Source organism: Dermacentor albipictus, chromosome 4 (assembly GCF_038994185.2).
Source record: "Dermacentor albipictus isolate Rhodes 1998 colony chromosome 4, USDA_Dalb.pri_finalv2, whole genome shotgun sequence".
NCBI classification, from domain to species: Eukaryota; Metazoa; Arthropoda; class Arachnida; order Ixodida; family Ixodidae; genus Dermacentor; species Dermacentor albipictus.
The window spans coordinates 49,404,272-49,420,932 of record NC_091824.1 but is presented as its reverse complement, the minus strand read 5'-3'; the positions used below and the strand labels follow the sequence as shown (position 1 = coordinate 49,420,932).

The 16,661-nt window shown below is 46.3% G+C and overlaps 1 long non-coding RNA gene across 1 annotated transcript; it reads left to right on the top strand.

The window, feature by feature from the left end:
- Window positions 1-909: 909 nt before the first annotated feature.
- Window positions 910-16,436, top strand: LOC135913408 (uncharacterized). Its single transcript, XR_011513872.1, has 3 exons — window positions 910-1,272; window positions 10,567-10,731; window positions 16,308-16,436. It is a non-coding gene; the product is annotated as an uncharacterized lncRNA (long non-coding RNA).
- Window positions 16,437-16,661: the final 225 nt, after the last annotated feature.

The window sequence follows — 16,661 nt, the reverse complement described above, 5'->3', positions numbered from 1 at the left end:
GCCGGCTGCTCTTGCGAAATTCGCCTGTTGGTGACGCGTCTTTTTTTTTTTCTTCTTTTAGGGGGGAGGGGGGGGGGGGGCATGTAGACTGGTTCATTGGGATCTCAGCGTATTTTTTGCGTTCCTTCTGCACTGCAAACGCGACGAGCGATCGCCAAGAGTGATAACACGGGAGTAGGATGCTTGAGCCGGCAGAACGCGCAAAAGATAACACCAAGGAGCTCAAACACCAGGAACTTGTAACTCGAAAAATTTCGTATTCTGAACGACTGAAAACAGGCTTTGCACTCACGGATTTCTCTTGAGTGCGAGTAGAAGGAATTCTGCGAGCGTCTAGCACGTTCTGAGAGCGTGCGTTGTGGACACCTCTTTGTATGTAGCCTACCAGCACGTCCGCTGAGGCCAATTTGTTTTGGAAACGTGCAGTCGCCCGTGTATTTGTGCTCCTAGTGCAGGAAATAAGGTCCGGGAATGGGGGAATGCTTGGAAATCGTATGGTGTCGTCACCTTTATTGTGTGGTATTGTTTGTGACGAATTTGCTATTTTCTACGCCATGTATGTAAATAGCGAATTGCTTTTGTTTGTGATACCTCCCACTCACCACTTTCGCACGTTTCGCATCTACACCAGTTTTTTTGTTTTTTTTTTTTCCTATAAGGTGTTAACACCAAAATGACACATGTTTGTAATTTACTGTTTTCAGCTTACGTCGTCCTGTGGAGCTTCGTACAGGAACTACTGTTGCTTACCTCATGCCACGTTGGATAAAATGCACAAAAAGCACTGAATGAGCATTTATATAGAGCAAAATAGACATTTTCTCATTTGACAAAGCGTCTTGCGTCTACTTTATGAAATTGCACGTCGTACTTTTTAGACGACGACGAAGTGTTTCTGTCATAGAACGCTTGTACCTTTGTCTCGCTTTGTTTATTTCCAAACTCTTGGAGCTGCCGCTCCCTTGTTGCGGCAATGGATGAAGAAGCCCTCGAAGACCTTCCTGGAGTCAAGCCATCACGTGGTGTCGCGTCCAGGAAACGCGGAAATGCGTCAAGTGACACGGACAGCGAGTCAACCGAGTTGTACTCGGACAGCGTCGACTCGTCGGACGACGATTTCACACTTGTCATGAGCCGAACCACAAAAAGAAGATTGCTACGGAGGTCATCGTCGCCAAGTGTCTCCACCGTGAGGACAACATCACAGCGCTGGCCGTACACCATGCTCTTCATGCCTGTGAACCCAGTGTCCAATCTGCGACTCCTAAACAGGCAAGTCCTTTCCGCGTTTCTTGAGGGAATCGCGCCAAACGAGATAAAGGACGTGAGAATAAACTCACGGAAGAATGTCCTAGCAGTAGATGTTCTACACCGTAGTGCACTGCAAAACCTACGGCACGTAACGGAGATCGACAAAGTACAAGTTCGATCCATGATACCTACAGGCTGTAATGGCACTGTCGGCGTCATTTATGACGTCGACATTTCTATACCAACCGACGACTTACCTATATTAATAAAGCCAACTACAGAAGGCACTCTTATTAAGCACATCACAAGACTTGGCAACACACGTTGCCTGAAGCTGTGGTTTGAGGGAGACAGCCTTCCCTCACACGTCAAAGTTGGCCACGTCCGCCATCCAGTCCGCCCATACTTACCGAAGCCCCTGCAGTGCTACAAATGCTGCAAGATGGGATACGTAAAAGGTGTGTGTAGGAATAACCTGGTGTGCCCGCGGTGCGCTGAATCTCATTCAGCAGATACCTGCCGCGCAACTGTGTTGAAGTGCCCTAACTGCCATGGTACTCATGAGGCCTCATCCAATGATTGCCCGCGGGTGAGGAACGAGCGAGCAGTGCTCAAACGTATGGTTCGGGACCATTCAACACACAGAGAGGCTGCCGCTACTCTCAGGCGACGACGACATCGCCATCGAAGAGCATCACGAAGAGTAACATCTACTGAAAGATATACACCATCGTCTTCCGGCAAAGCGGCTACCGTATCAACGCCGACTTCCACAAAGACAGACACTGCGAAAACGAAGAAAGGGGCAAGACTCGCACCTCCTGAAGAGTGGCCAACACTTCGACGAGCACAACCTGCACCAGAGTCACATCAAATTGCGCCGCCCTCAATGACCTCACGAACCGAGGATGCGACGACGACTGGGGATCGCCAAGTCATAGTGATGCTGAAGTCACTTATGGACGCCATGCGCATTCTACTGAGCAGCATGAAAACCCCGTCGGCACAGAGCGCACTGGAGGTGCTGGACACCTTGAGTCCGGTGCTTGCGACTCTAGAGTAAAACCACGGCCCGATAATTGCCGTCGTTTCAAGAGGAGGTCAAGAATGCATCTGTCTTTCAGTGGAACGCCAGAGGGCTTAAGTCACGCATGTCCGATTTCAGACAGTTTGTATTTACGCACCATTTCCCCATTATCGTGATTTGCGAGCCCAACCTGTCAGCTCCCATCAGACTGTCCGGGTATGAGTGCTTTATGTCCTCTGCCCACGGAGAGTGCAGCAAGGTTGTTGTGTTTATACGCCGTGACTTGACTTATGTACATCACACAGTGCCTCCTGACGAAGCAAATCAATACGTTTGCTTAACAGTGAAGAAGAAAAAGCTGACGTTCACAATTCTTGGAGCCTATTTATCTCCGACAAGTCGTCTAGATTGTGAGCGCTTACGGGGAATTTTGACATCGACTCCACAGCCGTGGGTGCTCACCGGGGACTTTAACGCCCACCATTACCTATGGGGAAGCTCCAAAGTGAACTCTAGAGGCAGAAAGTTGGTGTCCTTTGCCTATGAACTAGAATTTTGCCTGTCAAACGATGGTAGCCCTACTTATCTGCGTGGATCAGCGTATAGTAGTTGCTTGGACCTTACCTTCGTTTCACGTTCGCTTTCGAGAAGAGTGCACTGGTTTTCGGATTTATAAACGCGGGGTAGCGACCACATCCCAACCTATTTGAAGATCGAAGGTTTGACTAGCTCCAAGTCCTCCAGAACCGTCCAGTGCACCGATTGGCCTAAGTACAAAATAAAAATGGAAGACTGTTGTCGTGACGGCACCTCCTATAACCTACAGGGCGCGATAAAGGATGCCATACAAACAACCACGCATTTCCTTTCGAAGAGTTCTTCCCGCACCGATTTCGACATCGAACTAGCGAAACTTCGAGCAATTCGCCGTCGTGCGGAGCGAAGATATAGACGCACGAAGTCCAATTATGATTTGAGATTGGCTAGACGAACACAAAAGAAAATACAGCGTCACATGAACAAGCTGGCTTCGCGACAATGGGTATCCTTTTGCGAGTCCCTGGATCCGCGAAAACCTTTGTCGCTTATATGGAGGACTGTTCGTGGCCTTCGCACAACCTTTGGTCAGCGCCACCCGTTTAAATCTCTGGCACTCCATCTACAATGTAGAGATATTGATGTCGCTGAATCTTTCTGCAGAAAGATTGCTGGCGAAGCAAATTCCGATGGAACGGGTACGGGAACGCTCGACCACCCACCGTTCTCACGTGATCCCCGCATGGAATGCCCTTTTTCTATGGAAGAACTAGAAGCTGCGCTGGCTTTGTGCAGGCGTTCTTCAGCGCCAGGACCTGACGGCATTACATACCGTGCCCTGTGTAACCTAGGGGACCAAGCTCGGAAGGCACTCTTGCTCCTGTACAACGACTCCTGGCAGACGGGTATGGTTCCGCAAGAATGGAAGTCAACTCGCCTCATTCCACTTCTGAAAGCTGGCAAGTCGCCTTTGGACATTTCCTCATACCGTCCGATAGCACTTGCCAGCTGTGTCGGAAAAACAATGGAAAGAATGATTTTAACACGTCTAGAATGGCACTTAGAGTACTATGAAATCTACCCAGATGCTATGGCCGGATTCAGACGTGGCCGTTCGTCAACAGACAACGTTGTTGACTTGATAACATTTGTGCAACACCAAAAGGCCTGTAAGCGACTATCTGCTGCTCTGTTTCTAGACGTTAAAGGGGCTTATGATAATGTCACCCATGAAGCCATCCTTAGCGCGTTAGAAGCCGTCGGACTTGGTGGTAAGATGTATATGTGGGTGTGCAACTACTTACAGAGGAGACCATTCTATGTAGACACAAAAAATGGCCCGACATCCGAGCATTACGGTAGCCGAGGAGTCCCTCAAGGCGGAGTGCTTAGCCCGACTCTTTTCAATCTCACCCTCTGTGGATTAGTTGACAACTTGCCAAGCACCGTACGACTTTCCATCTATGCGGACGACATCTGCATTTGGACATCAAGCGTGACACGACCTCAGCTTCGCGCTCGGCTTCAGAAGGCTGCCACAATGACATCTTGCTACCTTCGTGAACAGGGACTTGAAATTTCATGCGGAAAGTGCGCAATGGTGGCATTCACGAGGAAGCCAATGTCTGGTTACGGCGTATCTATTAACGGACAACTTATACCATACAGCAGAAGTCACAGATTCTTGGGATGGGAGTCATAATTGACAGAGACCTGTCTTGGACTCCGCACGTCAATTACGTGAAAAAGCGGCTGACTGCTATCTGCCACCTGTTCAGGTTCCTTGCTGGAAAAAGTTGGGGAGTATCTGTACACGCTATGTTACAGCTGTACATGGCGTTGTTCGTTGGATTCCTGCGATACAGCCTGCCTGCAATATCCAACACCTGCAAGTCTAACCTGCGTACGATACAGAGCATTCAAGCCCAAGCCCTTAAGATATGTCTTGGCTTACCACGCAGTGCATCAACGGCTGAAACCATTGCCCTTGCGCAGGATTACCCAATCAAGACGCACATTACCGTTGAGACAATGCGTATGCATCTCAGGCATTATGCTAGGACCCCTTCCCACCACTTGGCGAGCCTCACTGCTGCAAGGCCCTGCTCGACATTTAGCGACATTGTCAGTGCACATCGTGCGTCGTTTACTTCAGGGTACGCACCTGCGGCCAAGCCAGCGTTTCCTCCGTGGTGTTTGAGCCGTCCACAAGTGCATCTAATGATTCCAGGACTACAGAAGAAGACAGATCTACCGGCCCCTGCTCTAAAACAGCTGAGCTTACTTCTTCTGCATGAAAAGTACAGAAACCACGTCCACATCTATACCGATGGATCAACTACGTCGTGCAGTTCCGGTGGTGCCGTGTTGGTACCAACGCGAGGAATGACACTGCGCTTCAAGACATCGCATGTCACGACCTCAACGGCAGCAGAACTAACGGCCCTGCGTCGAGCACTGGAATTCATTGAATCTGAAAGAGCTAGAAAATGGGCTGTGTTCTGTGATTCCAAACCGGCATTACAGTGCACGCAGTCAGTTCTTCGACACGGATGCCATGACCAACTGACATACGAAATCGCGAAACTTTACCATGATGTCCAACAAAAAGGTCACGAGGTCATTTTTCAATGGGTACCTGGCCATTGTGGAATCAGTGGCAATGATTCCGCCGATAACGCTGCTCGTACAGCACATCATGAAGAGCAGAGCGTTCCGATTCCGCTTTCGAGGACAGACGCCGCTGGGCAGCTTCGACACTTGGCACGCAGTCTCACACTGACCGAGTGGAACTCGTCAAACTTACGACTTACACGACTCCATCGACTAAACCCCTCCCTGCAACTCCGGCCTCCACTCGGACTTCCTCGACGTGAAGCTACGCTTCTCTGTCGCCTTTGGTTAGGAGTTGCGTTCACAAAGGCATACTCTACATTGATTGGAGTGACTGACAGTGGAGCATGCGAGGTCTGTGGCACGGAAGAAAACATTGACCACCTGCTGTGCCACTGTCCATGATACACACCTGAGAGAAAAGAACTTGCCAAAGCTTTTCAAAAACTGGACAATCGGCCGCTTTCTGTGCAGGTGCTACTGGAACACCGCCCCCATCGCCCGTCGGCCCCAAAAGCGGTGAAGGCACTTCTGTGCTTCTTAAGGACGACGGGCTTGTGCGACCATTTGTGATTCTAAATGCAATTTCTGTAAGGCCACACACGTCAGCGAACTCACTGCAATTTCCTTCTTTCCTTCCCTCCGCTCTCTCCCTGTTATCTTTGTGTTCCCCCTTTCCCGTTCCCCCGGTGTAGGGTAGCCAACCGGACGTGATTCTGGTTAACCTCCCTACCTTCTTCTTATCTCTTTCCCTCCTCCTCCTGCACGTCGTACAGATTCGACGGAGGATTGTAAAGATCTTTCACAGTCATCTTTGCTTAACAAAACGGTTCCGCACCAAGACCACGCCCTGTTAAACACCAGAAGCAAAAAAAGAACATAAAAGGAAAATGCCGCGCCAAAGCAGCCGTTGTAACGCGTTTAAATGCGTTCAAAACACGCGCGCCAAAAACCGAAACCAGAAGTGTGGTTCGGGTATTAAAGACGGCCGCTTGGAGCGCTGCAGTTGATTCGGCCGCTGGACCTGCTCTCTCTGGGATTGTCCGCGTAGGTCTCCGCTCTTGTTGAATTTCTTTCCCTTTGTTGTGTCTCTGTACTCTAGACCTGTGCTAAAAACAGGAGCTTCTTTATTCTATGGAGCTGCTTCATAACATAATGAAACGTTGCAGCATGATTGCAGCCGTAGTGTGCAATTGCAAATAACCCGTCGCTTCCTTGTAGAAGCGAGCCTTCCCGTTTGCGAATATCCGCCGCGCATCTAGTTTGGCCGTTCACCTGGAGTTGAGCTGTGGAACGTCGTACGTACCGCTTCACATCATGGACGGTATGGAGCACCTTACGATCAACGTACTTATCGTAGAACCACTTCGTGGGTTACCAACTGTACGGAAAGCCATCAAAGTGGTCACAAAGGCCATCGAAGAGGACCACAACCGCAACTACCTGGCAGCCCTCCGCCTCTACGAGCAAGGCATCAAAGACTTTAATCGTGCCGACAAGAAAGGCGAACTACGGACTGATCGAGAGAAACAGGTAATCCGAGACAAGTGCGCCAATTACTCGGAGAGGATCCGATTCATCAGAGAGTACCTGTATGGAAACAGCGACAAGGAAGGACTCATCGACAGCGATGATGAGCGCCGGAAGAATAGAAGATTTTGGCTGTGTTGTTAAACTTTGTTTTGGTTTATGGAAAATGTTCCGCGCGCATTTAGTGTGGGGTATGGTGCACGGAATTTTCGCCATGTCGCGGATAGCAGGTGCGATGTTTCCATTCCTATGAAAGCTGTAACTCTTTCATGTTATACAGGTGTGACACGTACACTTCTGATCGCGATCGGGACGGATCCGGATCGAAATTCTCGACTGCGATTGGCTCTCTCGCGCATATTGTGCAAAGGAGCCAATCACGACCGATAAATTCGACCCGGATCGGGCTTGATCGCGATCAAAAGTGCACCGTGTGACATCCATACTACCCAGTGGCATAGCCAAGGGGTGGCACACCGGGCACGCAACTCCTCCGAAATTTATGCGGCTTTTCCAACCCCCTCTCCCCCTGAAAAACTTTCTGTCCACGCCACTGTTACCAGCCGCATGTCTTTTGTGAGTGCTCTTTTATATTTATGAAACAAAAAAGGTCCGCAAAATAAAAACTTCTTTATTAACTTATAATGCTCTGCACATTCACTGTAAGGGTAGATGTTTAGCCATTTCGGTATTTCATAGCTACAGTAAATGCTACAGAAGACAAGGACATCGTTGTCATTCATATGTGCACTGTGATCGCTTTTACCATGACCATTTACACGCTGTGAATTGTACAAAATGAATATTTAGTCTCGCCAATGAAACACTAGGACTGTTTCACAGCTGTATTCTAGCACGTAAGGGTCTCTTGCTCCCTGAAATTTCCATACATCTCTAGAGCAGGCATCCAGATTTCCTGAACAGTTTTTCATTAGAACCACAGCTAGGCCATGTAGCTGCTTACATTTTTATAGGTGCACTTCTTTTTCAGAGAAAGCTTAGCAGAATGAATTCTGGGGTGTAACATGCTAAAACCGTGATTTGATTGTGAGGCACGTCGTAGTGGCAGACTATGGATTGATTTTGACCACCAGGAGATCTTTAGCGTGTACCCTAATGCAAAGGACACGAGCATTGTTGCATTTCGCCCCCATCGAAACGCAGCCACCACGGCCGAAGTTTGATATCGCGACCTTGTGTTTAGCAGCGCAACACCATAGCCACTAAGCTGCCGCAGCAGGCAGAAAATCTAGTTCTTTCAGCTGGTAGGCAAGTCGCATTAAGTCATAATGGCAGCCATTAGAATGAAAAGGCTCAACACTTCCTTCTATTGATCTCTCATGCTACCTCTCAAAGTGTCTGTAAAAGAAAATATTACTGCTTTTTAATAATGTCACACCATCAGATTCGATGAACTACTTTTGTTGATATGGACTGCTTTTAACTAAGTACTGCTGTAACACTCAAAGCAAACAGCACAAAATTTTTAAATAACTTGGGATGCAGATTGACCGAGGGGCCTGATTTTTATTAGTCATATCACAAGAAGCCAGTAAATACTGACACCAACAAATACTTATTGGGATGCAGGTGATGCTTATGCTTTCAAGCAATAGGAGTGGAGTGCTGGCTTCACCATCCGAGTTTTGTTGATTCTATGACAATCTAGAAAGTGCATCCACTAGGGAACAATATGTATATTCCCAGTTTCCACATTAATTTCCTGTATGGAAACAAATTTTAGGCAGGCAGAAATATATTGTAACAAAAGACCCATTACTGTAAACAAAGTGCTTCTGGTTTAGTGCCTAATTTATAAAACAGAAGAAAATTTTAGTTTATTTTTGAGGTTGGCCAAATTATTCGTTTGAGAAAGCAGAAATAATTTTGCGCATTAATACAGACTGGGAAATTGTTTACTATACGGGCTGCAGATGCTTGAGATGATTTAGTAGACACAAATATTCACCACATAATTTTGTGTGACGGCACTTGCTTACCCAAAGTTTTTTTTAAGTCCTAGCTGGTGTAATGTCAAATGGAACTTTAGCTTACAATGACTAGCAAAGTTATTCTTGACTCTGAGAACACTTTAGACATAGATTATAATAATTAAATTTGGTGCTACTATAACAAAGAAGTGCCGGTCAGCCAGGCGCATCACAGTGTTTTGTACAGAGCCAGTTTGTGCTGCTGCAGGGTTAGACTACCGCAACGCATTTGACCCTTCCTGCCTTCCCTTATGCTCTATGTAAACACTTTAACGCTAGTCATCCAACCGTGCATTTGGAATTGTGGTTAGTTTGAGAACTTCACATGCAAACAGCAGTTCCGAGAAAGGAAATGGACCAATCACGTTCATTAGTTCTTAGCGCTTTGTTTATGGTACGGTACACTGCAACATATTCGAGCAACTATATCTGATATTTCCAACGAGAACACCTTGACCATCACCATTATACCATATGGACTTGGCAACCTGTGCAGCCCCCTCTCCAAAGCAGCGCAGACGCATGCAGCACATGCTCTTTGTACCCCAGTACAGCAGTCTAGGTACAAGGTGTCCTCGCCCTTGCTGGTAAGGTCCATACCTGGGATCACGCCAACAATCTTGAGGGTTAAAGCGCACTATTGTAACTACTACTCCACGGCTCCTTTGAGCTAGCAAGCGTGTTTGCTACTTGGACTGGGTGCTGAGAAACATAGACGGTTTGTAGTCAGGCTCATCTGTTGTACCATATTGCATTGTTGACCATTGTTTATTTTATTTTTTTTTATACAAGTACCTGCAGCCCTGTAAGGGAATTACTACAGGGGAGGACAAACTGAAGGAAAATGAACATGTGAGAAAAATTTAACACAGCTAAGCACAGATGCCTGCAGCTGCTAGTGTAATTGTGCTGAAACATAATCTTCTGTTGATGCACCAATGTTCGCCTGTGCTGCATATATACTGTTTGTTGTTCGCAATTCAGCAAATGCACAAGAAATGTACCAGTTGTAGAGGCAAGCATGGTCAAAGGGGAGTACTGACGTGCAGTTTGTAACGTCATTTCTTTTTTGCATTAAATGAAGGTTCAAGCCCTCTAAACACAACAAAATATCCTGGCAAGCATAAGACCGCCCTACGTAATTTACCATACTGGTTCCTACAAGCCAGTTTCGGTTCTGGTACCCGGTTGTTGGACATGTCATGACATGGTGACAGACTGGCTTGCTCCATTTGTTTTTGCTGTGCTGCTGCAGATGAATGCAGCCAGAACAAATGCACACAGCACTCTTGGGATGCAACCTTATAACAGTTCGGAAAGCAGACAGTTTGCTTGGCCTAGGATGACTGAAAAAATTGTGCTTTCGTTATTTAAAGCACTATTTCGACCAATCACGTGAGGCCAAGTGAACAGCTTACTTTCCAAACCGGTATAAGGTGACACCGCGGTTTGATTTTTCGCTAGCAATATCATCACATGTGGCCTTAATGCTATGTGCCATCAGTAAATCTTGTTCTGGGTCATGACGATGTTGACTGTGTGCAACGTTTATACAGTCACCTGGAAATTGGTACAACGACTACAGTAACTACATTTTTGACACCTTGAACTTTACAGGTGACATTTTTGTTCTGAGGAAATGACAACATATTCTTCCATAAACATGTACTCACATAGACCAGAGATGAACAGAAACATCAAAATTTCAACATGGAGAAGTGCATCTTACATTTTTTACGAACATGTACTTTTCCGGATAAATGAAATGGGAACAAGCTAAAGGTAAGTAGAATGCATTCTTTTCTTTGTGTTTTCCCTAATTGACTGGATAGCTGCACCATTTCAACCTACTATAAGCTTAATTTAAGATTTCATTATTTTGGCAGCAGCATAATTACAATTCCAAATCACTCATGGTACGTGTCACGTGTTCTGCTTTATAATTTCATGTCCGTGTTTCAGTTGTCGACTACTATTGTACACAGTTGGGCGCATACAGTATAACAATGGTCAAAACCTCTTGAATAAATCAATGAAGCAGTTAATTGAATATCTTTGTGTTCTATGTGTCGCATTGTAAATCTGAACACATTTTATTATGCCAGTTCTAGCAGCAGGGCCACCTAAAAATATCCTGAAATACAACTCATTTGTCCAAGCATTCTGGGGCTTGCTTTAAATATATGATATTCATTAAACCAAAAAGGATGGCTGCTTGGGCTGGTTAGTGACACATTACTTCAGACAATGAAAAACCCTTCTTAGTGCGCAAAGCATTGAAGGAGAGGTTCCTTCAGCTTTTCGCTCACTAAACAGGTTTCTTTTTGAAGTAATGGTTCATTAAACCGCAAAAGATGGCACTAAACTGGCAGAAGTCGCACAAAGGTAGTGAAATTAACCAAGTGCTATGAACAATAGAGGTGTGCTTCCTATTAGTGCAAAATGGGCAAATGTACAATGCTAATATAATTCTCTACGATGTGTTTTGGTGCTTTGGTACCCTGACCATTTTTCTTTTTTTAAACGATAAGAACCACACTTCTGATAGTTGATGGCATTCAAACTTTGTGTTCCCACACAAAGTTTGAACGCCATCAGTTGTCAATTCTTACACCAGTGCAACCATGAGTGCTGTCAATTATTTACATTTTAATGGCAACAACATCGTTAGAACAAGCCACAGTAGCACAAGGAACATAGCTTGGACCAGTGAGCTTTCTTTTTACTGTTGCTGGAATTTTTATAGAGGCTTGTATCGCACAGTGCAAGCATAATATAAATGATGTTTTCTCGTTTCTGTTGTATTGAGTACATAAAAAACAGCTTCGAAGCTACTCCCCACAGGTCAAGTTAAACCTATTGCAGTGCCATGTTTGCATCTCCACATGCATACCGATAGAATGAAGCTTTACTGTTTGGCATTTGATAATAATGTTTCATATTTCATACGTATGTTTAGTTTAGCCCTAGGTGAGCACATTTTCGCAGAAGAATATAGTTTTTTTTTTTCTCCTCTCTCTCTAAAGCAAGGAGCGGTACTGCAAGGCACGAAGGGTGCCTCATGGGAGTCCCATGAGAAAGGAGTGGTCGAACGTGCTCGACAATACACTTCCAAGTCAATAGTCGCCATGACCTCAGATAGCCATTGATGAAAGCTAGATCAAGTGCATATCTGAACTTGTTAGTTTGGGAGGCTGAAATGAGGTTGGAAGCGCTTGCCTCACGACTTGCCAAAGTGATCCTGGTCTGTGCAGCGAGGCCACCGCCTCTGGTCATTTAGACCCACCCGAGTGTGTAGACACACCTGAAGAGGTGTCTAGCTCTCAAGTGTAATTGGTAAAGGACAGTGGGCTTTAGATTAGCGGCATTTGTCCAGAGGCATAATTTAACCTCTAACGACTAGGATTATGTATTTTATTATTTTATTGGCAGGAGCCTTTATTTGCTGCTAACTGTTATGTGATGAAAGTTACAAACTGACATGAGCTGGTCAAGGTATAAACACGGTTAAAAAAAATGGACAATGCAGTTCTTCTTGGAATGTAAGCGTGGTTATAAACAATGGTTATGCCAGCAACCACAATGTAACAGTGTTTAAGTGCATAATGTGCTACTGCCCACATACTTTTATGTCACTCGCTCAATGGAAAAATGAGTGATCTTGAGCACTCTGGTATATACTGCAATGTCTGCAACTTGTAATTAAACAACGCATACCACCCATAATTATGTTGTACTAATTGATAGACAAAAAGGAGCATAGGTCGGCGCCCTCACTCATGAGTGGACTCACTCGCACTCACTTCAAAGGCATGAGTGGGAGTGAGTGCCAGTGAGTGTGAGTGTAGGTGAGCACGTGGGAGTGAGTGGAGGTGAGTGTGAACATGAGTGAGTGCTTGTGAATGCGAGTGCAGGTGAATGCGAGTGAGTGCTTGTGAGTGTGAATGGAAATGAATGTGAACATGGTGTTCGTGAGTGAGTGGAGGTGAGTGTGAACGTGGGTGAGTGGAAGTGAGCATGAACGTGAGTTATTGAGTGCGGATGAGCGCGAATTTGAGTGGGTGCTTGTGAGTTGAGGTGACTCGGAATATGAGTGTGAATGACGGTATGAATGTAAGTGCTCGTGAGTGTTAGTAGACATGAGCACGAAGGTCAGTGAGCGAGCGTGAGTAGACGAGAGTATTAATGTGGACGAATATATCACAGCTAGCACAACAATTGAAGACGTTTACAGTTGCTGTTAAAGGTGGAGCGCAATAGCGTAAACGTGCTACGTTCGCATCGGAAACCATGGGAGGCTGTTGATGGCAGGACCCTATCGAAGAGGAAGTGGACGCAGCATTGAAGGCACGCATGTGTGCCGCGTCCGAACTTCTTCTTCATATAGTACCCCGTTTAAAAGCGTGCACACCATCGACCGACAGTGGCTGAATGAGTTAACGTGCTGGTCCCGCAACCCACAGTTCCTGGGGCCGAATTCCCGGCCTGCAATTTTGTTTTCAGGTTATCGTCTATTTATTTATTGCCTTTATCAGAAATTTTCCTTCATGGCCAACAGACACCGACAACGCCGGCACCAGATTTTCTGTATGGTATGGTATGGAGAACTTTATTGGGTCCTGAAGGTCAACCGTACGTTGACGCGGGCCGCCCCCACGTTGGGACTGTCAGGTCAAGCCTTTAAGCCACATCGCGGGCCTTCTGGACTGCCCGTAATTGCTCAGAGAGTGATTCACTGTGTAGCATTTGCCGCCACCATTCTTGTTCCTTGTCACGGTCTGTGAAGACCACGGGGCACTGCCAAAGCATGTGGTCAAGAGTAATGATGCCATTGCGCTTATTACAGTTGGTTTGAATTTCCCTCTCCGGATAGATCCTGTTAATAAAATATGGACTTGGGTATGTTCTTGTCTGTAACAAACGTAATGTGACCCCTTGGGCTCTGCAAAGCTTACCGTGTGGAAATGGGTATTCCCTTCTGCTTAAATAATATGCTTCGTGATTTCGTTATATGTTAATAATCGATCCCTGTGTTCCCCGGGTGAAGTGTAAGTTGCTTGGTCTTGAAGAGCATGGCTAGAAAGCCCTCGTGCAGCTTCATTTGCCACCTCATTGAGGTTTCTCCGAGCTCCGTCCACCACCCCCAGATGTGCAGGAAACCAGCGGATTTCAATCCTCTCACTATTGACCTTCTCTAGTAATTTTGTTGCTATCCGTGTCACATATCCGTTGGTAAAGTTGCCTATGGCTGTTCTAGAGTCGCTGTATATATGTGTCCATTGATTAGCCCGGATGGCTAAGGCAATTGCTACTTGTTCTGCTACTGTTGGGTCCTTGGTATATACGGTGATGGCATCCCTTATATTACCTTGAGTGTCTACAACAACGGAGGTATACGCATCCTTATTTTTAACCCAGGCAGCGTCAACGAACACCGCCTGCTGCTTATGTTGATCTATGTCTTGACGGAGGGCCTTCGCCCTTGCCTTCCGTCTCTCGAGGTTATGTGTCGGGTGCATGTTCCTAGGGAACGGGGTCATCTTTATTGTTTCTTATAGTCCCGCTTGCAATTGTGTTAATAATTCTCTTTCGTTGGCATGGTTGTTAATTTCTACGCCAATTTCTTCAAGTAGCGCCCTCCCAGGGTGTGTCCCCATTAGTCTCTCCTGGTGGGCCACCTGTTGAGCCTCAGCTATCTCCTCTAGTGTGTTATGCAGCCCTAGGCGCAATAAGCTATCGTTGGCCGTGCTGATGGGAAGTCCTAGTGCAGTCTTTATGAGTCGTCTGATTAAAGCGTTTAGCTTGTTCTTATCAGCCTCTGTCCATTGTAGCATGCCAGCCACGTACGAGAAGTGGCAAAAGGCGAATGCATGTACCAATCTTATGGCACTGTCTTCTCCTAGCCCCTTATGCTTGTTGGTAACTCTACGCAGAAGCCTAATGACTTCTTCTGACGATGTGTTCTATCATCCTGCAATTAGATCCATTCGCTTGCAGGAGAAGTCCTAGCACTCTAATAGTCTCCACCTGCCTGATTGGTTCTCCATTCTTGGAGTATATGTCAATGCGGGGTTCTTCCTCTGGGATATATCCGTTCGGCTTGCGCCCACGCTTACTGCTCCGTAATACCAATAGTTCTGATTTTTAGCAGAGCAGTCCATTCCCATACGCTCAAGTGTTAATTGTTTCCACCACATAAATGCTTTCCTGTAGTTTGGTCTCTGTTTGTCCCATATTACCTTCGGCACTCCAGATTGTTACATCATCTGCATATATAGCAAAGTGGATACCCTCAATCTGCACGAGACCTCGAGCCACTTTTGACATTACCAAATTAAATAACATGGGAGGTAGGACAGACCCTTGTGGTGTCCCATGATTCCCAAGTTCCAGGGTTGTCGATTGTAGTTCGCCTAACCTGAAACAAGTAGAACGGCCACCGAGAAAGGCTTTGACTATATTGTGCAATCGCTTACCCAATCCCATCTCCGAGAGGATATCCAATATGGCCCTGTGCTTGATGCGATCAAAGGCCTTCTCTACATCTAGGCCTAGAAGAGCTCTCGTATGTAGCGGGCCAGCAAGAATAAGGTGATGCTTGATTAAAAGCATTGCATCTTGAGTCAAAAGTCTGTGGCCCAGCGAGAAACAAAAATAAGTAGCCGTCTTCACGACTCAGGCTGACTAGCAAGCCACTAAAACTCGACCAAGTAATTTTCCGGAGATCGCTGGCATAGCAAGAGAGTGGGCTAGCTTGAAGGCGGGGGGGGGGGGGGGGGGGGGGGGCGTATTTTAATATTTTGCCTTTATGGTGCATGCATTACGCGTGATTCAGCGAACTTCTCATGTAATAATTTCCAGGCTTTTACTTTCCAAAACTACGATATGATTAAGAGGTATGCCGCAGTAACGGACTCCAGATTAACGTTAAACACCTGAGGTTCTGGCGTTCTGCCCCCATCGAAATGAGAGCGTATGCGAGCGTGTGTTGTGAGCACCTCTTTGTATGTAGCGTACCAGCGCGTCCGCTGAGGACAATTTGTTTTGGCAACGCGCAGTCGCCCGTGTATATGTGCTCTTAAAGTGCAGGAAATAAGGCCCAGGAATGAGGGAATGCTTGGGAATCGTATGGTTTCGTCATATTTTTTTTTTGTGGTATTGTTTGTGACGAATCTGCTATTTTCTACGCCATGTATGGAATAGCGAATTGCTTTTATTTGTGATACCTCCCACTCACCACTTTCGCACGTTTCGCCTCTGCACCAGTTTTCTTTTTTTTTTTTCCCCTATACGCCTCGTGCACCGCCTATAAGGTGTTAACACCAAAATGACACATGTTTGTAATTTACTGTTTTCAGCTGACGCCGTCCGGTGGAGCTTCGTACAGGAAATACTGTTGCTTAACTGGTGCCACGTTGGATAAAATGCACAAAAAGCGCGGAATGAGCACTCATATAGATCCAAATAAACATTTTCTCATTTGACAAGGCGTCTTGCGTCGTACAGATTCGACGGAGGATTGTAAAGATCGTTCGCAGCCATCTTTGCTTAATAAAGCGGTTCCGCACCAAAACCACGCCCACTTAAACACCAGAAGCAAAAGAAAATAAAATAAAGGGGAAATGCCGCGCCAATAAGAGCAGCCGTCGTAACGCGTTTATTTGCGTTCAAAACACGCGCGCCAGAAACCGAAACCGGAAGTGTGGTTCGGG